This window comes from Salmo salar, chromosome 14 (assembly GCF_965601325.2).
Source record: "Salmo salar chromosome 14, fSalSal1, whole genome shotgun sequence".
Lineage (NCBI taxonomy): Eukaryota > Metazoa > Chordata > Actinopteri > Salmoniformes > Salmonidae > Salmo > Salmo salar.
In genome coordinates this window covers 25215757-25234320 of record NC_138304.1, presented here as the reverse complement: position 1 = coordinate 25234320, position 18564 = coordinate 25215757, and the positions used below count along the sequence as shown (strand labels likewise).

Below are 18564 nucleotides of genomic sequence, written 5' to 3'. Positions count from 1 at the left end.
TAGAGAGACAGTCAGGTCCATTGCCTCAGCAGCGCACCTTGCTGTCCCATCACGTCCCCCTTGCTTCGGGCTGGTGATGGTTAGCTTAGCTGGCTAGCCACTACTCTCCACTAACACCCCTGGTCAAAAGTAGTGCACTATATAGGGAATAGAGTGCCATTTGAGACGCATACCTGTTCTCCCTCCATTTTCTGTGCTGTGTCTCGGCTCCAACAGAAGCTTCTGTGTTCAATGGTGAATGGCCTGTCTGTCTGTCTGTCTGAAGGTCTGTCTGTGGATGTAAACATTGTTGATAAAAACAAAGGTGTAGAGAAATGTCAATATTGAATGGTGTTTATGCTGTACCGTAAATGGTTTGATCCTCTAGTTTTCCGTCTTGTAATTCTGAAAGATTAACTGTATGTAATCTGCATGCTTTCTCAAAGTTTTTGATTCAAGTGTTAACCTACTGATAACAGTATCAAACGTACCATTGGTAATAGCAATAGCAGGAATTGCTGGCAGGTCAAACCTATGTGGGCACTGTGCCCTGTGTGATGTCTGTGTTGGACTTTCCATTGTATGATTCTGTCAGAAACATTGTCTGCCTCGAACGAACGCTTTTATTAGGAGAGGGTTTAAAATAATGTCACAATGGAGAACAGAATATAAATAGAGATCCTATTAAATTAGTATTTAAAGTAGAATTCCTAATTCTATGATAATGTACTACTACACTAACTCCTTTGAAATGAGTTCTGTGTGCCATAGTCATAGGGTATTACATTGAATTGCTCAACATTCTGTGCACAGATTGGATAAAAGAACAAACCAATCATTCTCGGAGTCACTGAACCATAAATATGTGTTACAAGAGGACCAATATCCTTTCAAAGTTAATACCACCAAATGTGCCACTGCTGAGAGTGAGGTATCCACGATAGTGAGAGTTAAACATCTCGTATGCTAATAATACAAAATGGTTGGCCAGCCACAACTGAGACAAAATATCTCGTTATGGGCCATAAGTCATGTAGTCAGAAGTGAATCCATGCATTCACTGACAGTTAATCATATTTACCTCCTCTCAAATGTAGCCGAAGACAACAGAGCCAATAATCCCATAATGCCAGTTTCAAGCAAGTTGACTTGGTGATGTCATTCATCATGGTAAATGACACTATCGCCACCTGAAATTAACCTGATACCATCACATATCCTTGAAGCATGGGCTCAGTTTGATACAGCTACTTAGAGCAAACTAAAACGCAAAATAGAAATGATCAGCTCTTAGTGACAACATGAAAGACAGGGAAGCCTTAGAAAGAAATGGAAACAACCCAAACACAAGGGTTTTGCAGCATATAGAGAGGCGGCCTTGCCTCAGTCTGCACTGAGCCGTCTCTGTGCTGCCAATCCTCCTGAGTCTTTTAACCTGCTCTTGAGGTCATAAAGCTCTGTGATCATATTTTCTTCCCTTTAAACACAGTGCTCTCATGCACAAAGCACATGACAGAATTCATTACATTCACTCTGGTCATATTCAGCAGCAAAGGCCACATAGGGTTCTGGTCAAAAGTAGTGCACTATATAGGGAATAGGGTGCCAATTAGGACGCAGCCTAAGTGTGATGATATATTTCCCTCCCTGCTCTTTTACAAGGTCAGTTCTCAGCTTGAAGTAAATATTTATTCACCACGAAAACAGATTGCACAATACACAGCAACACATTCAAACAAGCACTTTTAGAGTGAAGACAGATGAGGTGAACAGGATGTCAAAGCATGCATAAATATCAGCAAATTCCCCCACAGCAATACTATAAATGGTTATCCTAACCTGGGAACAAATAGATGTTTAAATCAATAAACCCCATTTCAATCCACTCCGACTGCTTTTCTGGAGTTCAAAGGCACAACTACAAAAATAAAGAACAGAGCTCAAATGAGAGAGCAATAGAGCACACAACAGCTGAAGTGATGGTTCAAAACACAGATTAAGAAAAATCGTCATTCTACCGCAGGCATTTTCTTGGGCTTCCCGTCAAATTTGAGTGGTGGTTCTTGGTTTTCATAGGTAGCGCTAGCTACTCAGAATGAAAAAGTACTCTACCATCTTTCAGTGCCGTCATTGTTTGAAGCACTCTGGATGACATGGTGCTTAGGAAGTCAGTTTGCTTCTAGTTCCTGTACTTTGTTTATTCCCAAAAGAAGCATGTCTTCTCACACAAAAACAAAACCTTTTAAAAGCAGAACCTTTATACAGGTGGTAAATGATCACACCTCACAGCAGCTTGTCTCTCAGCTGGAGAAAAGATAATACGATTGATTATACTTTTTTTTTCATCCAGGAATAAATGTATCAGTCTTTCATAGGGAGACCAATATAAAAGCATTGCCTTGAGTTCACCTCAAAGCTTGACAATAATGAAGCAAAGAACAGGCCCGTTTTTGAGGGTCCTTGTCAGATTATTTTCATGGAATCTGGCAGCGAGGCAATCAACAGCGGCTGCATGGGTTGCACTTCACACGAGTACACTTGTGTGTTTGAGGACTGCCAATGGCACATTAAACCTGTGCTTCTCCAAACCCCCTGCCTGTTTGTCGGCATGCCACGTGCCTCTCTCAGTATCACATGGCGTTTGCTCCACGCTTGCGAAGAACAGCATATTAATGAAGCCCAGTTTATTGGAGTGGGTGGGCTGAAGGAGACATGACGTTAATCGTGAAGCTTGCATTTGAAGAAGCCATGCTGCTGCTGAGTACCAGGGAAAGGCAGAGAACAGCAACAGACAGGGCCTCTGAGAAACCACCCAAATGTATTTAAGAAATCTAGGGCACAGTTACTGGAATCTTTAGTAATTTTGGTAATTAACAGGTACTCTATGGCAATCTATTGTAACTTTGGTAATATATGCTTGAATTAATTTTAGAACATTTATTCATATAGTATTCATTTCTTATATCTGTGTCCATATTGTCCATGAGTTTCTAGTAGATAGACCATATGGTTGAAGAGAAAATAGACTACTTAATGAAAAACACTACTAATTAAAAAATGCATTATTTTCAATCAACTCTGCAACTCTTCCAACTATTGACTGTGTTTACAACGGCAAACAGTATGACAACAAATACATATTGGCATAGTAAAAAAAAGTAAAATATATAAATATAAAATATATATATAAATATATACACTGCTCAAAAAAATAAAGGGAACACTTAAACAACACAATGTAACTCCAAGTCAATCACACTTCTGTGAAATCAAACTGTCCACTTAGGAAGCAACACTGATTGACAATACATTTCACATGCTGTTGTGCAAATGGAATAGACAACAGGTGGAAATTATAGGCAATTAGCAAGACACCCCCAATAAAGGAGTGGTTCTGCAGGTGGGGACCACAGACCACTTCTCAGTTCCTATGCTTCCTGGCTGATCTTTTGGTCACTTTTGAACGCTGGCGGTGCTTTCACTCTAGTGGTAGCATGAGACGGAGTCTACAACCCACACAAGTGGCTCAGGTAGTGCAGCTCATCCAGGATGGCACATCAATGCGAGTTGTGGCAAGAAGGTTTGCTGTGTCTGTCAGTGTAGTGTCCAGAGCATGGAGGCGCTACCAGGAGACAGGCCAGTACATCAGGAGACGTGGAGGAGGCCGTAGGAGGGCAACAACCCAGCAGCAGGACCGCTACCTCCGCCTTTGTGCAAGGAGGAGCAGGAGAAGCACTGCCAGAGCCCTGCAAAATGACCTCCAGCAGGCTACAAATGTGCATGTGTCTGCTCAAACGGTCAGAAACAGACTCCATGAGGGTGGTATGAGGGCCCGACGTCCACAGGTGGGGGTTGTGCTTACAGCCCAACACCGTGCAGGACGTTTGGCATTTGCCAGAGAACACCAAGATTGGCAAATTCGCCACTGGCGCCCTGTGCTCTTCACAGATGAAAGCAGGTTCACACTGAGCACGTGACAGACGTGACAGAGTCTGGAGACGCCGTGGAGAACGTTCTGCTGCCTGCAACATCCTCCAGCATGACTGGTTTGGCGGTGGGTCAGTCATGGTGTGGGGTGGCATTTCTTTGGGGGGCCGCACAGCCCTCCATGTGCTCGCCAGAGGTAGCCTGACTGCCATTAGGTACCGAGATGAGATACTCAGACCCCTTGTGAGACCATATGCTGGTGCGGTTGGCCCTGGGTTCCTCCTAATGCAAGACAATGCTAGACCTCATGTGGCTGGAGTGTGTCAACAGTTCCTGCAAGAGGAAGGCATTGATGCTATGGACTGGCCCGCCCGTTCCCCAGACCTGAATCCAATTGAGCACATCTGGGACATCATGTCCCGCTCCATCCACCAACGCCAAGTTGCACCACAGACTGTCCAGGAGTTGGCGGATGCTTTAGTCCAGGTCTGGGAGGAGATCCCTCAGGAGACCATCCGCCACCTCATCAGGAGCATGCCCAGGCGTTGTAGGGAGGTCATACAGGCTCGTGGAGGCCACACACACTACTGAGCCTCATTTTGACTTGTTTTAAGGACATTACATCAAAGTTGGATCAGCCTTTAGTGTGGTTTTCCACTTTAATTTTGAGTGTGACTCCAAATCCAGACCTCCATGGGTTGATAAATTGGATTTCCATTGATTATTTTTGTGTGATTTTGTTGTCAGCACATTCAAGTATGTAAAGAAAAAAGTATTTAATAAGATTATTTCTTTCATTCAGATCTAGGATGTGTTGTTTAAGTGTTCCCTTTATTTATTTGAGCAGTATATATATTTATGAAGTGTTTTTCTTACTGAAACCCTCACATTAAACATCAATGATATTCATTATTTTGATGTTTATATTTAGGATAATGTTTTCCAGCTTTGTCATCCTGTTTTTTATTTCAAATCGTCTTATTAGATTTAATATATATATTATTTTACATGTGATAGGACCTCACAGGGCCAGAGATAATTACAGACACCTACCCAAAAAGGCCACTAGATGTCACCTGATAAAATTCCATATATTCCTTTAAAGTTACCAAAATTCTGGCCGTTTACTGGTAAACTTAGTAATATACCCTCCTGTTGCGCCTTCATTTATTGGAACAGATGTCTGAAATGATAACACTAGGTAATAATACTTCCTCAAATATAAGATTAATATGTTTGATATCGATTTGATATCCAAGAGGGTATTGACTTTCAGAATAATAAGAGAAAGAATCAATAACATTATTGCACTATTTTATCTAAAAGTAAAATCACATGTGAAAAGCCATGACAGCAAAGGGTGTTATTGTATGAGTCTAGGGCTGGAATTCAATCGGACATGCAATAAGGGAAATCCACATTGCAGTGAAAGTTTTGTTTTAATTTTAGTCATTTAGCAGACGCTCTTATCCAGAGCGACTTACAGTAGTGAATGCATACATTTCATTTCATACATTTTTTTTTTTTTTTTTGTGCTGGCCCCCTGTGGGAATCAAACCCACAACCCTGGCGTTGGAAACACCATGCTCTACCAACTGAGCTACAGGGAAGGCTAATTTAATTCAGCCCTAAGATTGCCCTGGGTGTCAATGTTCCTACAACTATGGGTGGGACCATTATTCACTTCTTAAACATGTTCGAACAATGGATCGCTATAACAAAAACACAGTCGCGATAGCAGTGCAAGTGGGCCCCACATCACAGATAATGAAAGCTGAAGGCCTTGCGGTGACAAAGCCTGCTAAGCGGAACACTCATGTTGTCCTCTGCTCTATTTCGATGTGCCACCCACAATCCTATACCCAGCTCACTGGGTGAAGTTGGGTGAAGTTAAGTGAAAAAAAGAACCCGGCGTCTGCTTGCCTGGCAACTCTGCTATTTGTCAGGAGATGAACTGAGTGCTATTTTTCCTCATTACAGAACAGCCTCCAAATGCCTCCACTAATTTTACCACCAATCCCTCAGGGGGATCCTTTACTGGAGTAGCTGGCATAAGTCCTTTTTATGGCCGGCACTCTGGCCTCGATCAGCCCGGACGGGTGATGTTTTAAACCCACCTCGACAAGTAAATCTGCCAGCTTTAATTAAAATAGCTTCTTTCTCTTTTTGTCCTCCATGACATGACGGTCCCAAAACTTCCAGTGAGCTCACTCAAAGGGCTGACCCTTAGAGATATGGAGGCAGGTTTTATGACGAGTTTGCAAAATGTTCCTTTCCTTGACCTGGTTTGTAAAGGAGCGAGGAACGAGGAACTAGGAAAAGAGGTTTAAACTAATTTTATTGTACTTTTGGATTCAATTATACCAATACTGACTATATGTATTTTTTTGTGCGTAGAAACTAAAATAACTTGAATAACTTTGTTTTACACAAAATGCATCTGCACACACTATAAAATCTCTAGGCGTTTTCTTGCAAAATGAATGAAAATGAAAACAAAAAAGAAACAGACATCCAGAGTCTTGTCTGCAGGCCAAAGTCTCTTGTCCATTATATAGCTAAAAGCAGCACTATTCATATCATTTTTCTTTGCAATTTGTCTGAAGGCTCACATTGACCTATATTGAGTAACCAATTTATATCATACATCTGCATGGTATTGTGAGTTTAGAGTCACATTGCATGATAAAATATAAGGTACGTCTTAAGAAGATAACATCATACAATTGTTTCATCTCTTACTATCTCTAACGTTGTGGTTCTAAACCCAAACTATAAACTTCACAATGTGGTATTCATGTCATACAACAACATACTTGTCAGCCAGCTAGACTTGTGTTTGGAAAAATAATTACCCTGGGAGATGTGTGTCCTTTGAAATGATTTGTGAAAAACAAGCGAACCCCCAATTGAGAACACTGGGCATGTTGTCGAAAAGAACGGAAGCCCCCCCGAGACAGGCACTAACTACCTCCTCTCTCCTCTTACTGAGTGTGTCTTAACCAGCTGAGATATAACGTCCATTGGTGGCACCAGACCTATTATCAGAAGATGACAGAGGGCCCCAGTGTAGCATGGTCAGACTAATAAACATCCTTTATGTGGCCAAGTCTACTTTGTAGAGCCACAGCAGGCAGAACAGACAGAGCCGCCAGTGGCCCATTGATTTCATGGATAGTTCACAGTATTTACACTTCCACCATCTATTGCATCCCAGACAGGGTACTATTGTTTTGCCATGCACAGCCCGCTTATGACACTTATTCTTTAAGACACGTTCCATTAGGCGTGACTGACATACCGTATAGTAGGGAGTGGCTACAGGGCTATAGGCCAGCAGCAGAATACATTTCATATCAGTGTTTCTTTATACCCTGATCTTTCTCTTGTTGACACCGCACTTCAGCTACTCTGTGTTATAGGCTAAATGTCCTTACAGCTAGTGTGGTAGAGGTGGCAAAGAGCACACATCACATTCAAAGCATCTGTGCAGCATACTGCTTCCGCACCCTGGATAGCTACCCCCACGTATTATTGTTCTACAGAGGACACATACTGGGAGGTGAACGAAATACAGCTTTGGTTAGTGAAAGGCATAGTAATACCATTACGTTCTATTCAATGACATGCTAGAAAAGGCTATATTTAAGCTGGTGTAACTTTGATTATGTTTGCTGCCTTTGGAACTGCCCTTTAGTCCTAGTGCAATTTAATTAGTGATTACTGAGCTGTGGCCAGGCAAGCCCTGTGTTAAACAGACTAACAGGCCTTCACTTAGCCTCCGTATTGATGTCCAAATCACATAAGATATATGAATAATACAATCTGTGATTTCTTAGAAGATATTTCTTAAATAAATCAAAAGAAAGGAAATAAATATTATATTCCACAAAACAACAGGACTATTGGAAGATACGTCTGAATGAGGACTAAAAGAGATCTTCATCTATAGAAATCAAACAGAGTGAACAGTGAACCTATTTAAACTATCAAATATTATTTGGCTTTAAAGTTGACCATAGTACATCTGGAAAATGTTGTCTAAAGCCTCTGGACCAAATAAATCCAATAAACCCACTTTTAGAACAGGATAGTCAATGTATCAACACAGACCTTTATGTCCTGTAATAGTACAATTACCTTCACTGTGTTACTTTGCTTTTAGTTGGTATTTTTTGTATTCTAAAACAAGATATTAAGAACACTCTCAGGAGTCAACAAAAGGATGGGAGATAATGCACTGCTCCATATCAGGTCCTTTCATGAGAGGATAAAGAACTCCGCTGTCTGTGGTACACATATTAGCCTTACTTCTGTAATGCTATATTTCAGCATCCAACACAAATGGACTGCCATTAATAAAAACATCTCAAAGCCTATTGAGATATCCAGGATGACTGCTATTCAATCATTTGAGTATACAGTAGCGTTAGCTGTGATGGAGACAGATACAATATATTTTCAAAAACAGTGTATATCCAGATGGATGCCGGATATAAATTAGAGATTTTCTACACATCACCGACTCCTAAGGTACAAATTATATTTATTTTTGACAGGCTGTTACCATATTCATTTTAGCATGACGAGCGCGTCATCTTGCCAAAATATTCAAGTTGTCTCTTGAGTATCATTCATGTTCATCATGCATAATAGATGCGTCTAACATAAGTTTTCTTCACAGGCGAGGATAGTTTGGCACATCAACTTTACTACACAAAAAAACTGATTGCAATATGTTTGATAATGGATTACTTTTTGTTCACTTTGTTTGTAGGTTACAGTATTGGGATATACAACTACTGTAAAAGATCAAAGGTAAACACGTCTAAACCCATAAACAGGGACTACTACACTAAATCACGTGAAGGTAAACTACAATAAAGTTTTAAGGTTTACTAAGCATATTCCCAAAGAGTAAATAGGCCCTCTGACCAACAAACATCTAACCACATCCAGTGGTCAGCTGAGAGAAGCGATCAGGAAGCATCTACCTGCTATTTATACATAATTTTGTATAGCCCCAAGTCTATTTCCAAGAGAAATCAGTCTGAGGTCTTGATGAATTGCTCTGCTGGCAATGTTTGATGAGAGTTTTATTGATCTACAGATTGACTGACAGGATGATTGATTAATGTGGTTGTTTATTTTGGTGTAACCTACCCTCCTGATTGAAGGTTTGGGAGAAATTAGCAGCAACGTTTCACAGAGTAGTAAATATCTCCCAGCGACAATAGCAGAAGTAGATATAGCTATATCTCAACTGAGGAACAGATGTGGACCAAGATTTCTGCTAAAACTTGAAGTGCAGTTTGGGTGATATACTTATACTGTACACTTAATGATAAACATACTCCACTATACGTTATTTCGCATGATGATATTACATGAACATTTGATGAATTATGGGCAAAATTCCTATTGTGGCATGTTCAAATCTATTACGTACACTTACATAGAGAAAATGAAAACAAAAACACGGTCTATGATCTGGACGAAATACGGGACCTACATGAACCACTGAAATCAATGGAGTGTTTTTAAAGAGCAGGAGTGCCCTGCAGCGTAAGGATGACATGATCTATGTATATCTCATTAGCCCCCCATGATGACAGACGTATGACGCAGTGATTAATGGCCAGAGGTAGAAAGTGAAATTGTCTCCCAAATCGTACCCTATTCCCTTTATAGTGCACTACTTCTGACCAGGGCCCATAGGAATGTTCAAAAGTAGTGCACTATATAGGGAATAGGGTGCCATTTGGAGTGCAAGCTGAGAGTTATTGACATGACCTTTGCTGCTCTATTTGGAAGCAAATGGACGAACATCTTTGTTTCTGAAATGATCCTGTTTGACATTCCCATCTGCTGTCACCATTTCTCAGAAAAACATGTAAAACTATTGCAAAGACAGGTACTGTAGCTGCCTGTCCATATCAGAATCCATCTGTAACAACATAGGCTATAGCAAGGTTTTACATATTCTTTAACTGCCAAATTATAATTTTATATTCTTACTAATTTAGGTGCTAAATATGTCTCATTATAAGTTGCTAATTCCTCATTGGTGAATAGTGGCTCTGGTGCAATTCCGCTTCCCAGGCAAATTCAGAAAGCGCTAGAATCACACTGGTTCATGCCGCTTGGGTGAATGGTAATTTAGTCCTTGAATTTTTGAAATACATAAAGTGACATTTACAACATCTTTAGACAATGTCATCTTGAATGATGGGATTTTAATGACAAAGAAGTTTTCAGTCCCATTAGAGAGCCATAAGAGTACCATGAGCATGGACAATGGTTTGGACATTTAACACATTAATTCAACATTATCTAGGATGGAATGATTGAGGAAAGGGGGAGGAGGTGGCGAGATGCTTAATGTCCGCCATTACACAGTGTCAGCCATTACAACAAGCCTTTGGATTAATTTCTTCCAACAAACACAGATGTATGCATTTGCCTTACCCCCGTTTACCTTCTAACTTTCTCTCTTCGTTCGGTTGTTCAGATAATTATTGATCGGGAGCTTGTGTCCCATTCATCTCACTCCTGCTGTCCTGCTGCCAACTTGATGGGAGGGCCCCAGGAGCTCTCTGCTCATTGATCCAACTTCCTCACTGTGGGAGGGGCCATACTTTAACAGGGAAGTGTCCCAAATGTCACTCTATTCCCTATGGGCCCTGGTCAAAAGTAGTGCACTATGTTAGGAATTGGGTGTAATTTGGAATGTACCCATATTCTTAACAGGTCAATACTCCCCCCTATACCCACCAGGGGAATGGCTTATGAGCTGTTCAAGTGTTATGATAATGAAAATAGAAAACTTGTCCTAAGGTGGTATTTGAAGGTTGCAAGGTACGGCTTTGTCTTATCATGTTCTAAGCTTTTCCTTCATTTGCATGTCACCCATGCTTTAGTGGCGTCAGAGGGTGTCACTGAATATCTCTACGGAAAGATCATAAAATGTCAAGGTTATGTAAAAGGTCTTGTGGAAATTCTTTATGGGATGGGAGGTTTAGAGCGTGAGTTATGAATGTCGTCCTTATTAATGTCGAGTTGTGATAGCACCGTAGACAAGAGATTTTCTGTAACACCATGCACAATATTAAATAATATTTTCTGGTCTCAAGATCCTTGGAATGCTCGTTGTTGCTACAGCTTCTCAAAAAAAGGAAAAGTAGTTTCAGTTGCTTATAGATACGAGACTCCATAATCAATGTTTAATTTGATATTTAGGAAAATCTGATTAAAACCAGTCTTCCACAAAAAAATGAACGATGAGATATATCATTCATTAATCACAGCCTATAAAACTTCCTACTGGCCTGGTAGCAGATCAGTTTTTGCTTTAGCCATTAACAGCCAGCTCCTGTCGTGTTTGTTGTTTTACCAAAAATGTACTATTTGACATGCTTTGTGAGATTTGTTCTCAGCCAGTCTTCGAGAATAAAATGCAAAGTTCACAAACCTCAGCATACACCATATTGTGTTGTTGCCAGGGAGATAGGCTTGGTGATTTACTGTGTTGCTATAAAGTGGATTTTATCAAACCATTCACATGTACAGTCACCCAGAGTCCTGTCTCTATTGAAGCAGAGTGATATACTGCTTGCATATTAGAAGTGGCGGTAGGGTGGAGTGGAAAGGCTATGATAAATGAATGGCCTCCATATCCCAATGACACCAACAACAGGGTGTTATTACAAAGGCTCAGCCCCTGGATGAAGTTAAATGTACTTTTTGTTGATGTAATCCCAATGGTACTCCATCATAGGTATAGCATGCATTGACACTTTTTGGAAAATCTATGTAACTTCTTGACAACTCTCCATACAGCTCATGTCTTGAGAGGTTTAAAGAATATGAGAAGGTTCCAGTGTTTTGCCAGACAGTTATTTGACAAGACTTAGCTGAAATAACACTGTGGGGGGGGTTCACCCTCTACAATACTACACCACAGGAAAGCAAGCAATGTAAACCGTTACAACTGTGAGAGGAAAATTGCAAGATTGTTATAATACTGTAATTGCATCAAATGGTTGTTTTATGCAACAGAATAGGGGGTTCTTAGAGCACTATTGTGTCTGTGTGAACTGAGAGTGGGCCTCTGGGAGCTTAATGCTGACAGTAGATTTACAATGCCTTAGGTGATAAACCTAACAAGTCACATTCCATTCATGTGAGGGAGATTGCTGCGGTACCAGGGTGAAGATGGCTCCAGTATGGATAATTATGAGAGGAACTTTGTTTTGGGGGCAAGACCCTGATTTCTACACAATGAGAACAGTCTTTACAGCAGATATTGTCTGCTGTGAATTATTAGTATCTTTCATACGAATCCTAACTTTGTGACCCATTCCATACATCTGTTGTTTGTCCTGAACATTCAGGAGGGTGTATCTTTGCTATAAAAAGGTGTTGTATTCTTTATGTTGGGGGCCTCAACGAATCACCTACGGGTGGGTCGTCGAGCAGCCATCGTTATCACAGAGCACGCAATCGATTCACTTTGTATGTGTGTGTTGTATTGACCTGCTCCCTTATTAATAAATGAATAAAGATTTAGTTTAAGTGTAACTCTGACTTGTGTGATAAGTTTGTCTCTCCTCATTTGATAATACAGAAATTAACCACTATACAACGAATTACAAACACAACCATGCTGTTAACAGTCAGATGTTTAATACAAGGTAATTAGTTCTTTAGTATCACGCTGAGCTTCAAACTCTGTATTCTGTATTCGCTCCTGTTAGTTACCTTAAGCCAGACTGTATTGAAACAAATCTACAAATTAAGGACATCAAAACATTAGTCTGGGACTCCCTGTAATAAAGGACAGATGTGGTAATGGACATCTAATCCATACAAGCAGATAAATGGTCCATCTTGTTGAAACAGAACGCAGAGTTTGTTAGAGCTCCTTATTAGGGACCCTTGGTCTTTGTCATAGTTGTATAGGGTTGACCTTGGGTATAGTAATGAGTGTGCACTTAATTTCCATTCTAGAGAGACAGGCTGCACTCTTTGGTTCAAACGAACATGTGTAGTGTCTCCTTCATAATCCTCTAAGTAAGGAGTCTGAGTCCAAATGGACTGCACTGTAGGGAAAACCATGAACCAGAAGATAGAACACAAAATTAATATGTATCTCCTTATAACTTCAGAGGTTGGATAATGTCATTCATAAGCGCACAAATATAATTTAGATTATTCTCATTCCCTACGTATGCATAAACTCGCATCTACACTACTGTCTGGTGATGTTTATTTCTCCCTGCCTGTTCCTGATATGATTACAGGTTTGGCCTAATAATACAGGGGGAGGTAGTAATTTGAGCCGAGGCAATTGACTAGTATTCTTTAAGCTATACACAACCTTCAATGTTTTTTTTTACTAGTCAAGTCAGTTAAGAACAAATTCTTATTTTACAATGATGGCCTACCCCCGCCAAAACCTTCCCTAACCTGGACGACACTGGGCCAATTGTGCGCTGGCCTATGGTACTCCCGATCACAGCCATTTGTGATACAGGGTCTGTAGTAACACATCTAGCACTGAGATGCAGTGCCGTAGAACGCTACGCCACTCGGAAGCCCTATGTCAATAGCTCAGCATTGTTTGACTCAGTGTGAAACTTGTCCTGATGAGATATGCTTGGTGAATTGACCCTCAGATTTCGTGGTTGCTTCCGGCAAAGGCTGAGAAATGGCAAATCAGCATATAAATGACTGCATATTTTCTCCAGCATTAAAACCAGAGTCCATTATATTAATTACAGAGGCTTACGTATGCGGCAGGCACCGGGCCGGTGATGAATGAAGGGCTACTGTAGGAATAAAGCTGGCCAATAATATAACGAGCATTAGAACAACTGTTCCTTTTTGTTTATGGTGACCTTGTAATTAATCACAATGGTTCAGAGGGGAGGGGAAATGTCACTGTAACATGCAGGAGAGGGAGGAAAGAGATTGAACTCTCCTAAAATCTAACAAGGGAAATCTTACTGAATAAATATGAACCTTGCCAGCAGCAACCTGAGCCTTCAAAATTATGTTGATACAAATATATGAAATATTGCAGTGTTTTGTTGTAGTGGGGAATGTGGAGGGGGTTGGTAAAGTGGTTTCTTACTTCTCTAATTCATTTGTATTACATCAACAATAAGCAGACGCTGTATACCAGTGGGATGCATATGAAAAGTTAACATTTTTCTCAAAAATGTAAAATATAACTCTAGCAAACAGAGAGCCTGATGTTGTTTTGCTTAATTTCACCCTCTCAACTCTCATTATATTGCCTCTCTATTTACAGATCCAATAAGAAATGCTAAACATTGTTAAAGTAATTCTGACTTATCTGCAGAGGAATAGTTTTAAGCTTTTGTTCAAGTCCGCCATTTTGGATTAAATGAATCACGGCAAAATAATGTTTTAGGATATTTATTTATTTAACTAGGCAAGTCAGTTAAGAACAAATTCTTATTTTCAATGATGGTCTAAGAACAGTAGGTTAACTGCCTTGTTCAGGGGCAGAACGACAGATTTGTACCTTGTCAGCTCAGAGATTCGATCTTGCAACCTTTGCGGTTACTAGTCCAACGCTCTGACCACTAGGCTACGCTGCTGCCCCATGTAACCAAGTTTATGGCAACAAAACAGTAACAATTTATTACTATGCCATTAAAACAATTGAAGGAGAAGCATAATTATAGCGCCCATCTGCCATAATTCCACTATGGGAAAATGTATTCAAGCACTGATGCAGAATTGTATGATCATTGGGCTGCAACATGGCTATTGATAAATAGTGTACTTTGTGTGGACACACACAGACACACAACACACACACGTACAGGCTTGATAAATGAGTTCCATGATATTCCTAAACCTGAGGGGTTTGATTAATTTCAGTGCCAGTTAGGGGTATTAATAGCTATCCCTAATTGATTTAATAAGTGCATTGTAAACAGTATTCAGTTCAGTTATAACCCAGGGCAGTAAAGCTCCCTTGCTGAGACAAGCTTTCATTCATGGCTTACAACCAAAATGACCCTGTCCTCCTCTAGCTGTTATTCCCTCCCTCACAACTGACAGAGCAGATTCCACAGCCCTGTGTGTAATGTGTCATTCAGCACATACAGCCTCTCACCAACCACATCAACATCTCTACTCCCATAGTGGTAGGCTTATGTATTGAAATGCTGCAATTCTTTCTGACTCTTTAACACCTGCCAGTGTAAAAACACATTGTCTTTATTCAAGTTAATTGGCTCCCCTAATAATATGAAGAATAGAACACCATAAAACCCTCCCACAGCGCAAAGTGAATTACCTTTTTGTCAGAGCATTGACGTACTGTATCTTGGGAGAGAGAGAGAGACACGATGACACTGTTATGGGATACTAAAAGGAATATGGGAGCTGTGGGAGAGAATCAAAGCTGTGACCAGCAACCAGCAACTGCCAGGGACAGACCCAGAGCCAGAGCCAGTCTGCATCCCAAACGGCAACCTATTTCCTACATAGTTCACTACTTTTGACCACAGACTGATGGGCCCTGGTCAAAAATAGTGCACTATACAGGGAACAGGGTGCTATTTGGGGAACAGCCACAGATCCAGAAAGCTGAGGAGATGACTGTAGTCAGACTGGGGCTGGACTCTCTCTCCTGGGAGCCTCTTACATCTCTGTCTGCCAGGAGGTGCAGGCAGAGTAATAGAGCGGACCCAACTGCACCTAACACATACTCCTGAGTGTTCGTCCAGCCAAAAGAGATGAAAACCAGCACCTGTCCTGCAGCCAAGACCCTCTCTCTCTCTCTCCAAGGTTCTTTCTCTCTCTCTCTCCCTCACTCTCTCTCCACAGACTCCACAGTCCATGGCAAGGGGGAGAGAGAGGCTAGAAACAGCTAACTTCTGTATTCAGGAAGGTAGATGGCTTTGGACACAATTGAAAGAGGCTTCTAATGTTGGCTTCTGCTTCTGCAACACTTCCATGACTGTGCAAAAGATTCAGCTGCTTGGCAAAGAGGGCTGGCTGGAGCCAAAAAGAAAGGATTGCTGTTGTAGCCATACATAATTCAAACTGAGCGTTTATAGCAATGAATAGGCTGTATTTTTGTTTGTTTGGACTTCTCTTAAGTGACACTGTATTGCATGAAGTGTACTTTACCTGCAAGGAAGTCTCCTACGGAAGCCCTGAAGCCCAAGCCCCCCCCCCCAAAAAAACGTAAACTCTTGAAATGATCTCATCCAAACAACTTCATAAAATATATATATATATTCTTAGTATCTCGTTTGAATTACTTAGTAAAAAATAATTACTGAGTAGTTCAAATTTGATACTAAGTCGGTTGATCAAGATTTATTATATTGTTCTAACAACTTAATTGTTATTTTGTCTAATTAGGCCTCATTTGCAATGCAGCGCCTGTTGTGCTTGTCAGACCTCTGCTGCAGCGATTCATTCACTGATTCCATCAATTGATATGATTATTAATTGACAGTTCTTTGATAGCCTAAATCAGGGCTGCTATTGAATGCCAGAGCATGTAAAGGGTTGCATACATCGCATCAAATGTGGATCTCCTGTTTGTCTACCCATCATTCAACGTTCAGCGCGCTATTGACATCTGACTGCTGACATTTTCATATGACTCCATGAGTGTGTGGAGCGAGGAGTGGAGAGTAATTCGTTGGGAGCAGCCAGAGAAGATAAAGGTAATAAATAATCTCAAACTGCAGCCGTCAAATTATTTGCACACAGAAGCAAACACCAACAAGCTTCATAAACATGGAAAATCACACATGTGAAAGCTTAATTACATAAAGTGGGAATATAGCCATGAGAGAAAGGAGAATGGAATATATTTCAAAAGCCCCCCCCCCCCCAAAAGAAAATACATTGAGATGAAGACACCACCATGTGTGGATCACACATTTTTTTTGTATTTTGCCCCTTTTTTTCTCCCCAATTTCATGATATCCAATTACAATCTTGTCTCATCGCTGCAACTCCCCAACAGGTTTGGGAGAGGCGAATGTCAAGTCATGGGTCTCCCGAAACCTGACCCGCCAAACCACGCTTCTTAACACCCACCTGCTTAACCTGGAAGCCAGCTGTACCAATGTGTCAGAGGAAACAATGTTCAACTGACAACCGAAGTCAGCCTGCCACAATCATGTGAGTCACTAGAGCACAATGAGCCAAGTGAAGCCCCCCCCCCCCCCCGGCCAAACCCTCCCCTAACCCGGATGACGCTGTGCCTTAGACCGCTGTGCGGTCTAATATAATTGTATATTATTATTATAATATAATTGTATATTATTATTATTATAAAATGCTATAATCTTCCAATTGTGAATTAAGAATTGGGTGGAAGTAGCCTAAATGCAATGGCAAAGACTAGGCCTATCTACACAGGCAAGAAAGGTAACGACTTTCTTGGGACTTTCTTGGGACATTTTGTCATGGTCCCCTGGATGTCTTCGTCTAGTTCCCTGTTTGACCCAGGGACGTCATCTGATGGTTGCAAAGAAATGTTCTCCCCGATAATATTTTTTACCCAGGGTACAGGCACCCTTGTTTCATTACACATCACCCCTTGTTACTGTTGCCAGGCCCATCAAGGTCCAGATTGGTGAACCACTGATCCAGTCACAGCTCCTTGTTTTTTGGAAATGCTAGGGACACCCACAAACAATGCTTTTAATAAATCTTCTTAAGGCTTGGAGTCCCGCTAGCGGGACAACTTTTGGTGAAACTAGGGGGCGCGCAATTCAAATAAATAATCATAACAATTATGGATATTAAACATTTAGGTACATACAAGTGTCTTATATTGGTTGAAAGCTTACATTCTTGTTAATCTAACTGCACTGTCCGATTTACAGTAATATTTACAGAGAAAGCATGCCATGTGATTGTTTGAGGACGACGCCACACATCAAAATATTTTTACCCCGGCAGAGGTTTCATAAATTCACAAATAGCGATTAAATAATCACTTACTTTTTGAAAATATTCCTCTGATTTGTCATCCAAAGGGTCCCAGTTATAATATGTAGTGTCGTTTTGGTAGATAAAATCCTTCTTTATATCCCAAAAAGTCTGTTAAGTTGGTATCATCAATTTGAGTAATCCACTCGTTTAACATGCAAAGATAGGAATGTGAAAATCTACCCCTAAACTTTGTTTCAACAAGTCAAAATACGTTTCTATTTACATCCGGCAGCTCCAGCCGAATTAAGCTATGACCTAGTATCTCGTTTGAACCACTTAGTAAAAAATGTACATACAGTTTGGTCCGAAATTATTGACACGCTTGATAAAGATGAGCAATAATGACTGTATAGAATAAATAATTCTAATACTGAGCTATATTCTATGCAAAAAAAATGGGTACTGGGCCGTCCGCACTACCCTCTCTAGAGCTTTGCGGTCGGATGCCAAGCAGTTGCCACACCTATTGTGCAGCTGTAAAACCTTTTGAAGATCTAAGGGCCCATGTCAGATCTTTTCAGCCTCCTGAGAGGGAAGAGGCATTGTCGTGCCCCCTTCACAACTGTGTTGGTGTGTTTGGATCATGATAGATCCTTAGAGATGTGGACCAGTAGAGGCTCCTCAGTGAATTTCATAAAAATTCGAATTGAAAAA

The 18564-nt window shown here is 40.7% G+C and overlaps 1 protein-coding gene across 3 annotated transcripts in view; it reads right to left on the bottom strand.

Annotated features, from left to right (window-relative positions):
* LOC106569075 (tenascin-R) overlaps nucleotides 1-18564 on the bottom strand; it is a 127519-nt gene that overhangs the window by 86074 nt on the left and 22881 nt on the right. For 2 of the 3 annotated variants that reach the window (XM_045694089.2, XM_045694091.2), the window contains exon 2: nucleotides 174-271. The exons of the other annotated variant lie outside the window; for it this stretch is intronic. The gene's annotated coding sequence lies outside the window, so the exon portion shown is untranslated. The remainder of the gene's footprint in view (nucleotides 1-173; nucleotides 272-18564) is intronic. 3 annotated transcript variants of the gene reach the window in all.